Raw genomic sequence first — 17,454 nt, forward strand, 5'->3', positions numbered from 1 at the left:
TTCCAATTGAAAACACTGGTTCCCCAATGCTGTGACCTAATCTGCTACTCAGGAAGACTGGAGCAACCTCCTATCAGGATCCAGCTTGTTCAGCTGCTAGTTGGTCTGGCTGCTGGTCTCTCCTTCATCTTTCAGGACCTGCCTTTATTGTCCTAACTTGCCTGGCATTTCAGCACCTTCCTTTCAGGACCTCCCTTGCTCTGGTCCAACCACTACCAGAGCTGTCCTGGGGCTCCGTTGCTCTCCCTCAGTCTAATGCCATCACACTAATTTCCCACCACCCTGTGTTTGCCTCTAGTGCTGGCCTTCAGATGTCAGGGGCAAAATGAATGCCTCATCAGCTCCCAAATATTCACAGATTCATTAGCCCGATGTAGCAACTCTCTGCTGCCACCCACCTCTGATTCTAAAGCAGTCATCCCTGAGCAGGGATGATCAGAGTGAAGTTCCTCGTTTCCTTCCCTTGTTCTAATACTCTTGTCTCCCTTTTGTGTTATTTTATTGCAACATTTCTCAGGAGAATTAAGTTTAGGAAATGTTTTCATGTCTTCAAAGGATAAAAGGGAAACTTTCCAAGGTGAAATTGACCCTTTATAAAGTGGTGAGAATTTTCTTCTTTCAAGCTGAGAAAGATCTTGTTTCTCTTTTGTTTGGTCTAAACTTCAGTGTGCAATCACACATACGATAAAGACGTACTGTGTCAGCCACAGTAAGGCATACAAAGTCAAGCAATGCACAGGCTCCACCAGGAAAAACCTTGTGTCTGGCTGGGGAAAAGTGTGAGTGCATGGAAACATCCTTGTCAGTGACCTACCTGTGATAGTAGAACTCTGTATCATTTGGGGAGTCTGGGAAGGAGATTCAAAGGAGTGAGGGATAACTTCTACAAGTGGGGTTCAGCAAAGCCTTGCACCAATGAAATGTGGCCCCAACCACATCTTAGAATCTGCTGGACAGCTTTGGAAAAACTACAGTCTGCCTGCATCAGAATCTCCATAAGGCCACTATTAAACAGGTACAGAGTCAGGGCACTCCTTTAAATGGGGGCAGCAATTTTTCTATCTAAAGAAACAGTGTGTTTTGAGAGTTACCATTTCTGAAGTGCATCCTATACAAGCAAAACTTTGTTTTCTCCCTTTCTGTTCAAGATAGGACTTGGAATGTCAAAATGAATCGGACTGAATTTTTAGAAAAATCAGAGCATCTAATTATCTAATGCCTCCACATGCTGCTGGAATCTGGGAAACAGAAGTAGTTCTTAGGGAAGGGGTGCATACGCCTGGGAAACAGAAATAGTTCTTAGGGAAGGGGTGTATACGCTCTAGGTGCATGTAAGAGGGAAAGGCATTCTGTGGGAGGATCAATGTATGTGTGGGGGACAGTGGAGGCATGAGGGGATATTGCAATGACATTGGCAATGATCCCAGACTCAGATGTAGACTCAAATCTAGAGTCTTCTTATTACTGTGTAACCCTGGACCAGTAATTTAAGTTCTCTGAGCCTAGTTTCTTTTCTTCAGAGTGAGAGAAGAAAAATAATAGCCCTTTCTTATGGGAGAAGGTATGGAGTCATATATGTTGAATGCTTAATACTGTGCTGAGCACATAGCCAGTGCTCGGTAAGTAGTAGCTTGAATAAGCAAGGACAAGTAAGCTAAGGGACCAAGAAGAAACAGCCCAGGTGGAAAGGGGGATTTAACCAAGGTTTTCTCTGAATATTTTGAGGCTCAGACTAGCTCACAAACCTGGAGGCAGAAAACCTGGGCAAGACATTTAACCTCTCTTAACCTGTTTCCTCATAAGGAATGGAGATTCTTCTTAAATGGAGATTCTTCTTAAAAATCAAGATATAAATCATATACAGTAGAATCCACCCTTTTAAAAGGTACAATTCAGTGTTGACAATATATTCATACTTTTGAGACCATAATCAATTTCTGGATATTTTTATCAGTCCAAAAGAAAATCCATGCCCATTTATGGGCATTTGGGTTGTTTCTATTTTTTGGCTATTATGAATAACGCTGCTATGAGCATTCATGTACAAGTTTTGTGCAGTCATATTTTCAATTCTCTTGATTATATATCTAGGAATGGACTTGCTGGATCTTGTGGTAGCTTGATGTATAACTTTCTGAGGAATTTCCAAGCTTTTTCAAAGGGGAGCAACTTTTTACATTTCCACCCCCAATATATGAAGGTTGCAGCTCTCTACATCCTCATCAACATTTGTTATTGCCAATCATTTCTGATTATACCCATCCCAGTGGGTATGAAGAGGGTAAATGAGATTCTAATTCCTATCCTTTTGTGAGAATTATAAATCAATCATTATAAGGGAGAGCTTAGAAAACTGTAAAGTACCTATCAAGTATGAAGTATTAGTAAGAAATAATTCTGGTTTCATAGCCTGGGTTTATCATGAATGTTGGGTTTTGTGAGTAGTAGGGAACTAAGGCAGGATTTAGAGGAAGGAAGTATTTTTAGAATGATACACCTAGCACTCTTGAAAATCTACTATAGCTATTTCAGAAGTCAAATTGCTCTGTTTAAGATGTTTGTGTATATCAGGGTGATTAGCAAGATTCTCAAAATTATGACACTAAAACAAAAGTGGCTTCATTTTTCCAGTGTTGTTATGAAGTGAACGCTAGTTAAAATGATGCCCCAAACTTGACCCTTCATTGAATTTTCTGTTCTAGGCCCTGCCAAATGAGTCATATGAGAAGTATTTGGTTGCTTTTTATCTGTTGCACTGTGCCAGGAACAAAATGAATGCCCAATAAAAGGAAGTTTTTTCTTATCATCACTATTAGCCTGGCCAGTAAGACAATTCCCACGGTAGACCCACAGCCCTAAGTTTAGGGCCAGACTCAGAGGGAGTGATCTATTTTGACTGAAGTTTATCATTTATTATTATTATATAATAATTGAGGGATAATTGACATCCAGTAAACTGCACATGTTTAAAGTGTCCAAATTCATAAGTTTTGACACATGTCTATATCCAGGAAACCATGATCAAAATAAAGATGGTAAATCTACCCATCACCTCCAAACCTTCCTTAGTAATCCCTCACTCCTACCTCTCTTCACCCCCAGTTCCCAGGTAACTACTACCTTCTTTCTGTAACTATAGATTCATTTATATGTTCTTGAATATTATGTAAATGCAATCATTCAACATGTACAATTTTTGGTCTGGCTTCTTTCAGTCAACATAATTGTTTTGAGATTCAACAGTTTATTCTTTTTATTGCTCAGTAGTAGTGTGCGCTGATTATATGACTATACCACAGTTTATTTATTCATACATCTGTTGATGGACATCTGTAGTTTGAGACTATTATACGTAAAGCTGCTATGAACATTCATATACAAGTCCTTATGTGAACATGTGCTTTCATTTCTCTTTGATAAATATCTAGGAGTGAAAGTGTGAAATCATATGTTAGATGTATGTTTTTAACTTCTTAAGCCACTGCCAAACTCTTCTCCAAGGTTCCAAGGTGCTCATGCCAGTTATGTATGAAAGGTCCAGTTCCTCCACATCCTTGCTGGCACGTGGTACAGTAAGTCTTTCTGATTTTAGCCCTTTTAATAACTATGTGGTTATTATGTCATTTTGGCTTTAATGTGCATTTCCCCAGTGACCAGTGATTTTTGAGCATCTTTTTATGTGCTTATTAACCATTCATATATCTTCTTTGGTGAAGTGTCTGTTTAAATCTTTTGCCCAGTTTAAAAATTGTGCTGTTTGCTTCCTTATTATTGAGTTTTGAGGATTCTTCATATATTTGAATACAAATTCTCTACCATATATATGGTTTGCCAACATTCTCTGCCTGTCTGCTACTTCTCTTTAAAATCCGTTAACAGTGACTTTTGGAAGAGCAAAATTTTTTATTTAACTTTGGTAAAGTACAATTTATCATATAGTTCTTGTATGGATTGTACTTTAGTGTCATATCTAAACAATCTTTGCCTAACTTAAGTTCATAACTGTTTTCTTCTATAGTTTTTGTAGAAGTTCTATAGTTTTAGGTTTTATTTTTAGGTCTATCATCCATTTTGAGTTAATGTTTGTTTGCATGTGGCAGGAGCTATGGATGATCAGAGTTTCAATGTTTGTTTGTATATTGATGTTCATTTTTTTCCAGCACCTTTGTTGATAAAACTATACTTGCTCCAATGAATTACACTTTTGTCAAAAATCAGTTCTTTGTATATGTATGACTTTATTTCTAGATTCTCTCTTATGTTTCATTTATCTACCTTTATGTCAAAACCACATTGCTTTGATTATTGTAGCTTTAAAATAAGTCAAAATCAGACACTGTTTGCCCTGCAACGTTGTTATTTTTTAAAGTTGTTTTGGTCTTCTATGTTTTCATTTGAATTTTTAAATCATGTTGTCAATTTCTACAAAAAAACTAATGGGGTATTGATTGGGCTTATACTAAATCTGTAGACTAATTTGAGAAGATTGGCATTGTAACAATATTGAGTTTTCTGACCAATGAACAGGGTCTATTTCTCCATTTATTTAACTCTTTTTTAATGATCTCAGCAACATTTTATAGTTTTCAGTGCATTGGTCATTCATATATTTTGTTAAATTTTTCTTTCTGTTTATCTTATTTGATGCTATTGTAAATGTTTTATTTCCATGTCCAGTTGATCATTGATGATATATGGAAATAAAATTGATTGAATTTTGTATATTGACCTTATAATCTGCAACATTGCCAAACTCATTTATTAGATTTAGTAGCATGTCATCTGTGAATAAAGGCAATTTTACTTTCTCCTTTCCAATCTGGATGACTTGTATTTCTTTTTCTTGCCTAATTCCTGGTTAAATAGAAGTGGTGAGAGTGAGGGGCAGCTGGGTGGCTCAGTTGGTTAAGTGTCTGACTTCGGCTCAGGTCATGATCTCGCAGTTTGTGAGTTCGAGCCCCACGTCAGGCTCTGACAGCTCAGAACCTGGAACCTACTTCAGATTCTATGTCTCCCCCTCTCTCTAGCACTCCCCTGCTCATGCTCTGTGTCTCTCTGTCTCTCAATAATAAATAAAAACGTTAAAAAAATTTAAAAAGTGGTAAGAGTGGGCATTCTTGTTCCTCATCTTAGGCAAAAACTAGTCAGTCTTTATTCATTAAGTATGATGTGGTATTTTTGTACATTGCTTTTATTGGGTTGAGAAACTTTCCTTCTATTCTGAGTTTGTTGAGTTTTGTTTTTTAATCAGGAAAGGATGTTGCACTTTGTCAAATGCTCTTTCTGTGTCTATTGAGGTGATCATGTGTTTTTCCCTTTAATCAATTAATATGAGATATTACATTGATTGAATTTTGGATGTTAAGCCAGTGTTGCATTTTTGGGAAAAATTGCACTTGGTCATGTGGTATAATCCTTTTTATAAGTTTTGGGACTTGTTTTGCTAGAAGTATTTCTGTGCCTATATTGATAAAGGTTATTGGTCTGTATTTGTCTTTTCATGTGATTGGCTTTGAGATCAGGGTAATATTGGCCTGAGAGAATGAATTTGTAAGTGTTCCCTCTTCTATTTTTTGGAAGAGTTTGTGAAGCATTGGTGTTAATTCTTCTTTAAACATTTGGTTAGTTTCACTAGTGAAGCCATCTGGATCTTAAATTTTATCTCTGGGATATCTTTTAAGTTTTTGTTTGTTTGCTTTGTTTTTGTTTTTGTTTTTGTTTTTGAGAGAGAGAGAGAGAGAGAGAGAGAGAGAGAGAGAGAGAGAGAACACGCACATGAGCGGGGAGAGGCAGAGAGGTGGGGGGAAAGAGGATCCCAAGTAGGCTTTGCACTGTCAGCACAGAGTCTGATGCAGGGTTCGAACTCATGAACCATGAGATCATGACATGAGCTGAAATCAAGGGTAGAGTTGGTTGCTTAACCAACTGAGCCACCCAGGCACCCCTCTCTCAGATATCTTTTAACTACAAGTTCAATTTTATTGACATGTTAAAGGCTATTTGGGTTATGTATTTATTCTTTTTTCTTCCTCTTTTCCTCTTTCTACCTCTCCTTACCCTCTTCCTCCTTCTTTTACTTGCTATTACTGGCTTATTATAAAGAATACAGCTCAGGAAGAAACAAAAGGGAAGATGCAATAAGGTAAAGTATGGAGGAAGGGACACACGCCCTTCCAAAACATGTCACCCTCCTAGAACTTTGATGTGTTGGCCAACCTGGAAGCTCTTCAAACAGCTTAGTTTAGGGGTTTTTGTGGAGGCTCAATTGCATAGGCATGACTGATTAAATCATTGGTCATTGGTGACTTTCTCAATCTTCAGCCAGTCACTCCTTCCCAAAAGTTGAGGGTGAGGCTAAAAGTTCCAGTCCTCTAGTCACATAGTTGGTTACTCAGCCAACCATCCTCCTTTCTGAAACTACCTGGGAGCCCACCAAGGAATTACCTCATTAGTGTAAAGTTAGGTGTAGTATTTTTTTCTTGAGTGAGCTTTGGTAGTTTGTATCCTTCAGAGTATCCATTTTATGAAAGTTGTCACATTTATTGGTGTACATTGTTCAGACTATTTTCTTCTTATTATCTGTAGACTCTGTTGTGATGTCATCTTTCTATTCCTGATATTGGTTATTTTTGTCTTTTCTCCTTTTATTCTCATTTGGCTAGACAAATTGTCAATTTTATTGTCCTTTTCAAAGAATCCCCTTTTGATTTCATCGTTTTTCTCTGTTGTTTTTCTCTTCTATACTTCATTGATATAGTTTTAGTCTTTATTATTTTCTTTCATCTACTTTATTTGGATTTAATGGGCTTTTCTTTTTTTAGATTTCTTTTTTTAATGTTTATTTTAGAGAGAGAGAGAGAGCACGAGAAAGAGAGAGTGGGAGAGGGGTAGAGATAGAAGGGGACAGAAGATCCAAAGCTGACAGTGGAGAGCCGGATACAGGGCTGGAACTCATGAACTGTGAGATAATGACCTGAGCAGAAGTCGGACACCTAACTGACGGAGCCACCCAGACACCCCATCTTTCTGTATATTCTTAAAAAAAGAAGCTGAGGTCACTGATTTGAGACATTTCTTCCCTTCATTATAGGCATTTAGTAATGTAAATTTCCCTATAAGTACTACTTTGGCAGTATTACATAAATTCTGTTATGTTGTGTTTTCATTTTAATTCTGCTTAAAATATATTCTAATTTCCCCCTTGACTTCTTCTTTGTCCCATGAGTTACTTATAGGCATATTATTTACTTTCCAAATATTTGGGGATTATCCAGACATATTTTTCTTATTGATTTCAAGTTTAATTCTATTGTGGCCAGAAAATAAACTTCACATGATTTGAAACCTTCTGAATTTATTGAGACTTGCTTTATGACCAGAATATTATATCCATGTTGGTAAATGTCCCATGTGGACTTGAAGAGAACGTGAAGTCTGATGTTATTTAAATTAGTCTATAAATGTCATTAGGTTAATTTAACTGATAGCTTGGTTCAAATTTTCTCTATCTTTACTGGTTTTCTGTCTACTTGTTTTTCGTTTATTGAGAGAATATTGAAATCTCTGACTATGATTGTGGACTTGTCTGTTTCTCCTTGCAGTTCTATCAGTTTTTGTTCCATGTAATTTGAAGGTCTTCTATGGGTAGCTAAATGTTCAGGACTTTTTGTTCTCTTGATTAATTGACTTTATTATTATTAAATGACTTCTTTCACTTTGATAATATATTTTCCTCTGAAATCTCTTTTGTCTGATATTAATAGAGCCACTCTGGCCCATGGTTAACTCCATAATCTCTTTCCTACAGGGACAAAACCCAAATGAGAGACTGTCCACCTAAGATGGTAAACGAATTAAAAGTGATCACAAGTTGTCTCCACCTAGAAGCTGGAAGCTCATTACAGTTGTTCATAAGAAAGAATTCCACGTAAGTTCTATTTCTCCAGAAGGGTACAGGAGAAGGAAAGGAGTTAGGATGCTAAGAATGCCAGCAGTAAAATAAAATAATAAAAATGTCTTGTTGGTAAGGATCATGTTAAGAAGAGCTTTTTACAGAAGGCACACATGCCTCTGGTTAAATCAAGTCCCTTCCTAGATGCATTCCTCAGTTTTAGGTTGTAGTTTTTTGCATGCAAACACCCATTACAACTTGCAGCATCTGTGTATCTCTGCCTCATCCCCCATACACTATTAAAAGTTAAGTCTGAGTAGTACATCTACTGAGATAAGCAAGACTCCTAGATTTGAAACAAGACCCTAGGATACCCAACAGAGCAATTTTATTCAGTGAAGTCTTGATAGCCTGAAGACAGTGATTTCAGATTGGAAAAAGGAAAACTTAGGAGAGGTATGTGGTCACTGGTAAAAGGATGTGGGATAAAAAATGATACCTAGTAGTAGGCAAGAGTTGAATGATCTTTGGGGTGCCTGGATGGCTCAGTCGGTTAAGCGTCTGACTTCAGTTCAGGTCATGATCTCGAGGTTTGTTATTTTGAGCCCCAGGTCGGGCTCTGTGCTGACAGCTCACAGCTTGGAGTCTGCTTCAGATTCTGTGTTTCCCTCTTTCTCTACCCCTTCCTCCTCTCTCTCTCTCTCTCTCTCTCTCTCTCTCTCTCTCCCTGTTGCTCTCTTAGAAATAAATAATAAAAACATTAAAAAAAAGAATTGAATGATCTTCAAGGTATGTGGAGGAATTTGTAGGAGGGAAATGAAATCATTTACATCTCTGCATAGACTTAAATATGGTTACATTATCATGGATGGATTGAAGATAAAACAAAAAAATACAATTTGGTGTCGGGAGGGGGGGCACCTGGCTATCTCAGAAGAGGATGCAACTCTTGATCTTGGGGTTTTGAGTTCGAGCCCTATGTTGGGTGTAGGTATTACTTAAATAAAAATAAATAAAACTTAAAAAAAACCAACTTGGCAATGGTGAAGGGTGGGAGAGAACATAATGCATCACTGAATAGGGTGGCTGTGGGAAAAAGTTTGGAGGAGACACCCTACTTGCCGTATGACCCACCAAAATTGACATACAAAGATGAGGAAGGTGACAGGTCAGTTTGGAAGACTCTTAAAGGGTGCTAAGAAAATTCCCCCTTTCTGCCACCCCAGCATCTTGGCCTTTCCAGCATGTCCCCTCCCCCACAATTTTGTCAGCATGGTATTCTGTGATGTCTAAGCATCTGGCACTACCATTGGCTGGAGGGGAGCCTTGTAGATGAAACAAAGCTGAAGAGTGTGGCCCCTCATTATCCTATGAAAAGTCATATATAGGCAGGTCATGAGGCTTGGCATAGACCACTGGAAATTTTTGGCATGGGGAAGGTGACCTGTGAACCACAAGCTCCTAGTAGAGTTATAGAACAACTGACTCTAAGCATCAAAGGGAGGAAAAAGAGGACCACCTGTAAACCCATGTCCAGAGGCAGTGACAAAGTGAGATGACTCCACCCAAGATCCTCCTCATCTCCGTTTATTCCCTGCCCCCTAGACTCCTTCCCTGCCCTTGCCTGGCACACAGACCCTCCTCAACCTCTCCCTTCTGAAGCCCCCACTCTCTTCCACCCTTCATCTTCTTCCCCCTAAATTAATGCCCCTCTGTGCTCACCCTATTGTCTTTGCAGATGGTCAAGATAACTATGAATGTTAAAAGACACTTTCATGGGAGTTTAAGAAACAAAACCTCTCCCAAAGTTCCCATTCCTTTATTTAGCCATTATCACAGGCTGAATGAAAAGTTGAATCAAAATGAGCCCGAGCAAGACCAAGAGAGAGTAGAGAAACTTACCACTTCAAATGATGACCAGGGCAGCCAGAACTTTAGAGTGGGGCCAGAGGCTTCAGATATCTGTGAATTTTCCAAGGTCTAGTCACTAAGAAATGGCCCACTATGTAGAGACCAAGCCATGCACAAACAGGGTACATGCATAGTGATGAATAAGAACCTGTTGTGAACATTTGCATGTGTGTCTCTGTGAGTTCTCTGATGGTAGAGAAGGACAAAGGGAAGAGGCAGGTGTGTGAGAAGGGATGGAGATGGGGTTCTATGGGGCTGAGGGTTAGACCAGAAAGCCCACAATTAGCCAGACATTGGGAATAAGGACTAGATAAGGTCTGCACACTGGAGACAAATTTCACAATACTGTCCCACAGGCAAGGAGGAAAATTTCTGTTTCTGCATGTGTTTGCATGGAGTTAGGGGACAGCAACATCAGGGTGAAGATCGCAGGAACCTATATTGGGTGAAGTGTGTCACCCCCCTCAAAAGGCAGACAGTACATAAAATACATTACCTCTAGGCCACCTGCCTCATAGTGTTGTTTTTTGCATCCTGCCCTATGCTATAAGAAACTAAAGACCCCCAAAAGAGCGAAAAATCTCACCCTACTAAAAGTCAATGACAACACCCTCAAGGACTGAAATAATAGTGTTTGGAGGTTACATACCCAACACTGATTAGGGTACTTTCTTGTTAAGAAAACTTGGGATTAAACAGTTGGCTACCAAAAGTGAGGGAGGACAGTAGGAGTGGTTCACCCCTAAGGCAGGCAATAAAGGAGAGCACTGTTTGCAGTCATTTTTTCATTAAATTTTAAATTTTGAGATAATTATAGATTAACATGCAATTATAATTTTGAGATAATTATAGATTAACATGCAGTTATAAGAAATAATACAGATAGATCTCATGTACACTACCCAATTTTCCACAATGGTAGCATCTTCCTTCTAAAACTATAAACCAAGATATTAACATTGATACAGTCGAGATACACAACATTTCCATCATGAAATGAAACCTCATTTGTTGCCCTTTTATAGACATATTCACTTCCTTTGTGGGGATTCATAGACTGTATCCCCTTAAAATTCATATATTGAAGCGTTTATCCCCAATGTGATGGTATTTGGAGGTGGGGGGCTTTGGGAGGTGATTAGGTTTGGATGAGGTCATGGGGTGTGGCCCCCATGATGGGATTGGTGCTTTCATAAGAAGATAAAGAAACCTGAGTTTGCTCTCTCTGCCATGTAAGAATGCAGGAAGAATGCATCTGTCTGTAAACCAGAAGAGGGCCCTCACCATGAACCAAAATGCTGGGCACCTTAATCTTGGACTTGCCAGCCTCCAAAACTATGATCAAGAACTTTCTGTTAAGCCATCCAGTCTATAGCTAACAAAGCCATCAGTACTTTGTTATAGCACATTGAGCTAATATCTCTCATACCCACCTCCTCCCCTGGCAACTACTAATCTGTTCCCATTTTTATAATTTCATCTTTTCAAGAATGTTATATAAATTGAATAATACAGTATGTAAGATTTTGGGATTTTTTTTCACTTAGCATAATTATCTGAACATTCATCCCGGTTGTTGTGTGTATCAACAGTTCACTTTTTATCACTGAGTAGTGTTCCTTGATATGAATGTACTATACTGTGGCCAGTGCTAGGACAAGAAAACTTGAACTGTAATTGATGAATTGCTGGAAGTTTGGGGTGGACAACTCTGAATTAAAAACTATTGGGAGACCCAGTCATAGGATAAGGGGCACAATAATGTGAGATCTACCTCCAGAACCTCAACCAGGTTCCACAGTGAATATTAGAGAAAAAATCCCTTGGGCTTCTGGCAGAGGAAGGGAAAAAGGAACCATTTTGAAATACATCAGAGCACTCTGTTCTTTGTAACAAGGCCTGCCTTTAGAAGAATCCAGTTAACCAGAGCCTAACCTGCTGGGTTAGGCTTAACTAACAAGCCTAACTAAGTTAACTAAGTTAACTAATTAACTAAGTTAATTACAGCTTAACTGACCAGTGGGAAGAGAAATACCCAACTCGAGTCAGCTCTAGCTTTCCACATGGGAGAAGGGGTATACTCAACTCCAGCCCACTCTAGTCATCCTGTTCCACCTAAGGGGTGATAAATGAGAAACACTCGTGAAATTCACAGTCCAGAGATACAGGCTCCCTAAAAGAGTGAGACATAATCATAGGACAGTAGAACATATCATCCCAGACCTTACCACCACATTACTAAAGGCTTACTTACAGCACTTCTTTTACACAGTACATCGTGTTTGGCTATCAAGAAAATATTACAAGGCATACTAAAAAGCAAAAAACACAATTGGAAGAGAGAGAGTAAGCATTAGGAGCAGACATGGTAAGGATGTTGGAATTATTAGATCAGGAATTTCAAACAACTATGATTAATATGATAAGGGCTCTCATGGATAAAGTAGACAGCATGCTGGTGAAGGTGTGGAGCAAGAGGAATTTTCATTCATTGCAGGTGGGAATGTAAAATGGTACAGCCACTTTGGAAGACAGCTTGGCAACTTCTTACAAACTAAATATACTCTTACCATATGATCCACCAGTCATACTTGTTGGTATTTACCCAAATGAGTTGAAAACTTATCTCCACACAAAAACCTGTAGCCAGATGTTTATACTAGCTTTGTTCACAATTGTCAAAATTTGGAAACAATAAAGAAGTCGTTCACTAGGTGAATGGATAAACTGTCATATATCCAGACAATGGAATATTATTCAGATAAAAAAAAAGAGCTATCAGTTCACGAAAAGCCATGGAGAAAGCTTCAATACATATTACTAAGTGAAAGAGGCCAATCTGAAAGGTCAACACACTGTATGATTCAAACTTCAGTTGACCCTTGAACAGCACAAGTTTGAACTGTATGGGTCCACTTATATGCTGATATTTTTCAATAAGTACAGTACAGTACTATAAATGTATTTTTTTATTTTCTAAATATTTTCTTTTCTCTAGCTTTATTATAAGACTAGAATATATGATACATATAACATACAAAATGTGTGTTAATCAACTGTTTATCAGTTATGCTTCTGGTCAATAGTAGGCTATTTGTAGTTAAGTTTTGGGGGAATCAAAACTTATACATGGATTTTTGACTGCATGGGATATCCATCCCCTAAACTTCACGTTGTTTAAGGGTCAACTGTATATGGCATTTTGGAAAAAGTAAAATTATGGAAAAAATAAAAATCAGTGGTTGCCAACAATTGGGGAGGGAGAGATGAATAGGTTGAGCATAGAGGATTTTCAGGGCAGTGAAAATACTTTGCATGATACTGTGATAGTGATTATATATTTGTCCAAACCTATAGAATGTACAACACCAAGAGTGAACCCTAATGTAAAATATGGGTGTTAAATGATTATTATGTGTTAATGTAGGTTTATCAACTGTAAAAAATGTCTTACTCTGGTAAGGGATGCTGAAAATGGGTGAGGGAGGCTATGCACGTATGGGGGCAGGAGTATATGAGAAATCCCTGTACCTTCCTCTTTTGCTATAAAATTTCAACTGCTTTTAAAAAAGTCTTAAAAATATATAAAGTGACACAGCCAAAAATCAAATATGTAAATTAAAATGGGGTATTTAAAATATTCAAGTAATAAGAAGTCAAGAAAGGAAGAACAAGGAATAAGAGCACAGAAGCAACAAACAAAACTGATACAGTGGAAGACCTAAATCCAACCATATCAGTAAGTACATTAAATATAAAAGATATATACACATCAATTAAAACAGCAAAATTGTTGGGGAGCCTGGGTGGTTCAATCAGTTAAGCATCAGACTCTTGACCTCAGTTCAGGTCTTGATCCCAGGGTTGTGAGTTTAAGCCCTACATTGGACTATGTGGAAGGCATGAAGCCTACTTAAAAAAGAAAAAGAAAAAGAAAAATTGTCAAATTAAATAACAAAAATAAGACCCAACTATATGCATCCTACAATAAACCCATTTTATTTTTTTCCTTTTCTTACGTGTGTGTGTGTTATGCCATTAAACTTTAACTTGATTTTATTTATTTATTATTTTAAATTGAAGCATAGTTGATATATTAAGTTACATTTGTTTTAGGTGTATAACATAGTGATCCTACAGTAAGCCCACTTTAAATATAATGATATATTTATATAATTTACAAGTAAAAGAATTGATAAAGATGTAACAGGCAAGCATCAATGAAATTAAGGAAGCATGTGTATATTATTATCAAGAAGGAAACTTCAGAACAAAGCAATTGCCTAGGTTAAAAGGGATATTACATAGTGATTAAATAGTCTATCTGCTTAAAATATATAACAACCCTAAATGTGTATGCATTTCATAACAGAGTTCCAAAACGCATTAAGCAAAAACAGGAATTAAAGGAAACAGAAAATCCACAAATATTTTTGGAGAATACAACACTCCTCTCCCAGTAATGAGTAGAACAAGTAGAGAATCAGAAATTGTATGTCAGAGATGAACAACCTGTCAGCCAACTTGACCTAATTGACATTCCTAGAGCAATCCACCCCAAACAGTAGATTACAAATTCTTTTCATGTGCATATGGACCATTCTCTAGAATATGTAACATCATAGGCCATATAATAAACTTGAAAAGATTTATAAAAATTGAAATCATACAAAATATGCTGACAATATCAGAATTAAACTAGAAATCATTAAGAGAAATATACCTGGGAAATTCTTTAATATTTGGAAATTAATAACATTTCTAAATAATCCATGTATCAAAGATTATAATTCAAGGAAAAGTAGAAAATATTGAGTGAAAATGTAAATGACATAATCAAAATTTGTGGAATATAGCTAACATAGTGTTTTGGGGGAAGTTTATAATATTTAAAGCTTACATTAGAAAAGAAGAAAAATCTCAAATCAATGACATAAGCTCCTACATTATGAAGCTACAAACATAATAGCACAGTAAATTCAAAGCAAGAAGATGCAAAAGTAAGGAAATAATAAAGATGAAAGCAGAAATCAATGAAATTGAAAACAGAAAATAGGCTAAATCAATGAAACCAAAAACTTGTTCTTTTTTTTTCCAAGTTTTTATTTAAATTCCAGTTAACATACAGTATAATATTAACTTCAGGTGTAGAATTTAGTGATTCAGTGCTTCCAGACAACACTTGGTACTCATCATGATAAGTGCCCTCCTTAATACCCATTACCTATTTCAACAAGACAAAATACCATATAATTTCACTCATGGAATATAAGAAAGCTTGTTCTTCATAAAAATAAATAAAACTGATAAGCCTCTAGCCAGATAGACCACGAAAAGGAGAGAGAAGACACAAATTACCAATATCTGTCATGCAAGAAAGGATATCAGTATGGATATTAAAAGGATGATTAATTAATAACATGGACAACCCTATGCCAGTAAATTTGACATATTAGATAAAATGGACAAATTCCCTAACAAAAAGTCACTTAAGAAATAGATAACCTGAAAAGTTGTATTTATATTAAAGGAATTGAATTCATAGTTAAAAACCTTCCATTAAAAAAAAAAAAAAAACACAAGACTTCAGTCCAGATGGTTTCTGGTGAATTGTCCTAAATATCAAAAGGAGGAATAATACTCATTCCATTACAAAAACTCTCCATAAAATAGAAGAGGTGGAAATACTTCCAAATTCATTTTTTGAAGCCAGCATTAACATGATTACCAAAACCAAAGGCATTACAATAAAGGAAAACTACAGACCAGTATCCTTCACGAATATAAATGTGAAAGTTCTCACCACAATATTAGCAAATTGAATTCAACAATATATAAAAAAATAATGCATCATGACCAAGTGGAATTTATTCCAGAAATGCAAGGCTGGTTCAACATGCAAAATAAATAAATAAATAAATAAATAAATAAATAAATAAATAAATAAAAAATTAAAAAAAAATAAATAAAAATAAAAAAATAAATAAAACTAAAAATGAAAACCACACAATCATATCAACTGATGCAGAAAAAGCATTTGATGAAACTCAGTATCCTTTTATGATAAAAACACTGTGCAAACCACAAATAAAAGGTAAACCTGATAAAAATGATAACCTGATAAATGGCATCTATGAAAATTATTAAGCTAACATAATTCCTAATGGTGGAAAATTGAATTCTTTCTCTTTAGGTCAAGCACAAGCCAAGGGTGCTGCTTTAACCAATACTATTCAACATCATCCTTGGAATCCTAGCAATTGCAATAGGAGAGGGGCAAAGAAATAAAACACACCCACATTGGAAAGGAAGAAATAGAATTAACTCTATTAGCAAACAGCATTACTGTCTAACTAGAAAAATATAATGAAATCTCAAAAAGCTCTTAAAAGTACTTAGGGAGTTTAGCAAAGTCACATTGTAGAAGTCAATAGACAAAAATTAATTGTATTCTATATTGTCAGTGAATATTTGGAAATTGAAATTTTTTACAGCTTTAATGAGGTATAATGGATATACAAAATCCTGCACATGTTTAATACATATAATTTGATGCATGTGGACATATGCATTCACCCATGATGCCATCACTATAATCAGAGTAATAGATATTTCTGCACCTCCCAAAGTTTCCTTATGTCCCTTTGTTTTGGTTTCTGTTTTTGTTTTATTTTGTGATAAGAATATTTAAAATGGTGTCAACCTTTTAACAAATTTTTAAGTGTGTAATACAGTATTGCTAACTATAGGCACTATGCTGTACAGCAAATCTCTAGAACTTATTCATGTTACATAATTGAAACTTTATACCTATTGAACCCCATTTCCCCTTCCCCCAGCTTCTGGCAACCACTATTGTACTTTCTGCTTCTGTGAGTTTGACTATTTTAGACGCTTCATATAAGTGGAATCATGCAGTATTTGTCCTACTGTAAGTGGCTTATTTCACCTAGCATAATGTAGAAAGTATTTACAGTAGCTCAAAATATGGAATATTATATGTAAACCTAGAAAATTATGTGCATGTCCTGTATGCTGAAAACTACAAAATATTGGTGAAAAAAATAAGATCTAAATAAATGGAAAGACATACTGTGTTCATTAATTGGAAACATTACTAAGATGTCAATTCTCTACAAATAGATCTATGGACATAGTCCCCATCAAAATCCTGGAAGGTTTTTGTAGATATCAACAAACTTATTCTAAAATGTATATGGTAGACCACAAGAAGTAGAATAGGAAAAATTTTGGAAAAGAACAAAGTTGGAGGACTCACACTACCTTATTTTAAGACTTCGTATAGAGCTTAAAGAAACAAATCAGTATGATCTTGATGGAAGGATAGACACATAGATCAATGGGAAAAATTGAGAACCTAGAAATAGACCCACACATATCTAGCCAACTGAGTTTTAACAACATTGCAATGGCAATTCAAAGGAGAAAAAATAGCCTTTTCAACAAATGCTGCATGAAAATTTTCACATCCATATGCAAAACAATTGAAACGACTTTACATATACCTCAAATCTTAAACATAAATCACTCAGAATGGATTATAGACTTTAATGGAAAATTTTAAACTATAAAGATTTTAGATGAAAACAGGAAAAATCTTTGTGACCTTAGGTTAGAGAAATAGGTTTTAG

The 17,454-nt window shown here is 36.2% G+C and overlaps 1 protein-coding gene across 1 annotated transcript in view; it reads left to right on the top strand.

Annotated features, from left to right (window-relative positions):
• The first annotated feature begins 3,499 nt into the window (after positions 1–3,499).
• Positions 3,500–17,454, top strand: part of PASD1 (PAS domain containing repressor 1) — a 146,848-nt gene continuing 132,893 nt past the window's right edge. The window contains exons 1-2 of the mRNA XM_042974650.1: positions 3,500–3,572; positions 7,808–7,927. The gene's annotated coding sequence lies outside the window, so the exon portion shown is untranslated. The remainder of the gene's footprint in view (positions 3,573–7,807; positions 7,928–17,454) is intronic.

This window comes from Panthera tigris, chromosome X (assembly GCF_018350195.1).
Source record: "Panthera tigris isolate Pti1 chromosome X, P.tigris_Pti1_mat1.1, whole genome shotgun sequence".
Classification (NCBI taxonomy): Eukaryota; Metazoa; Chordata; class Mammalia; order Carnivora; family Felidae; genus Panthera; species Panthera tigris.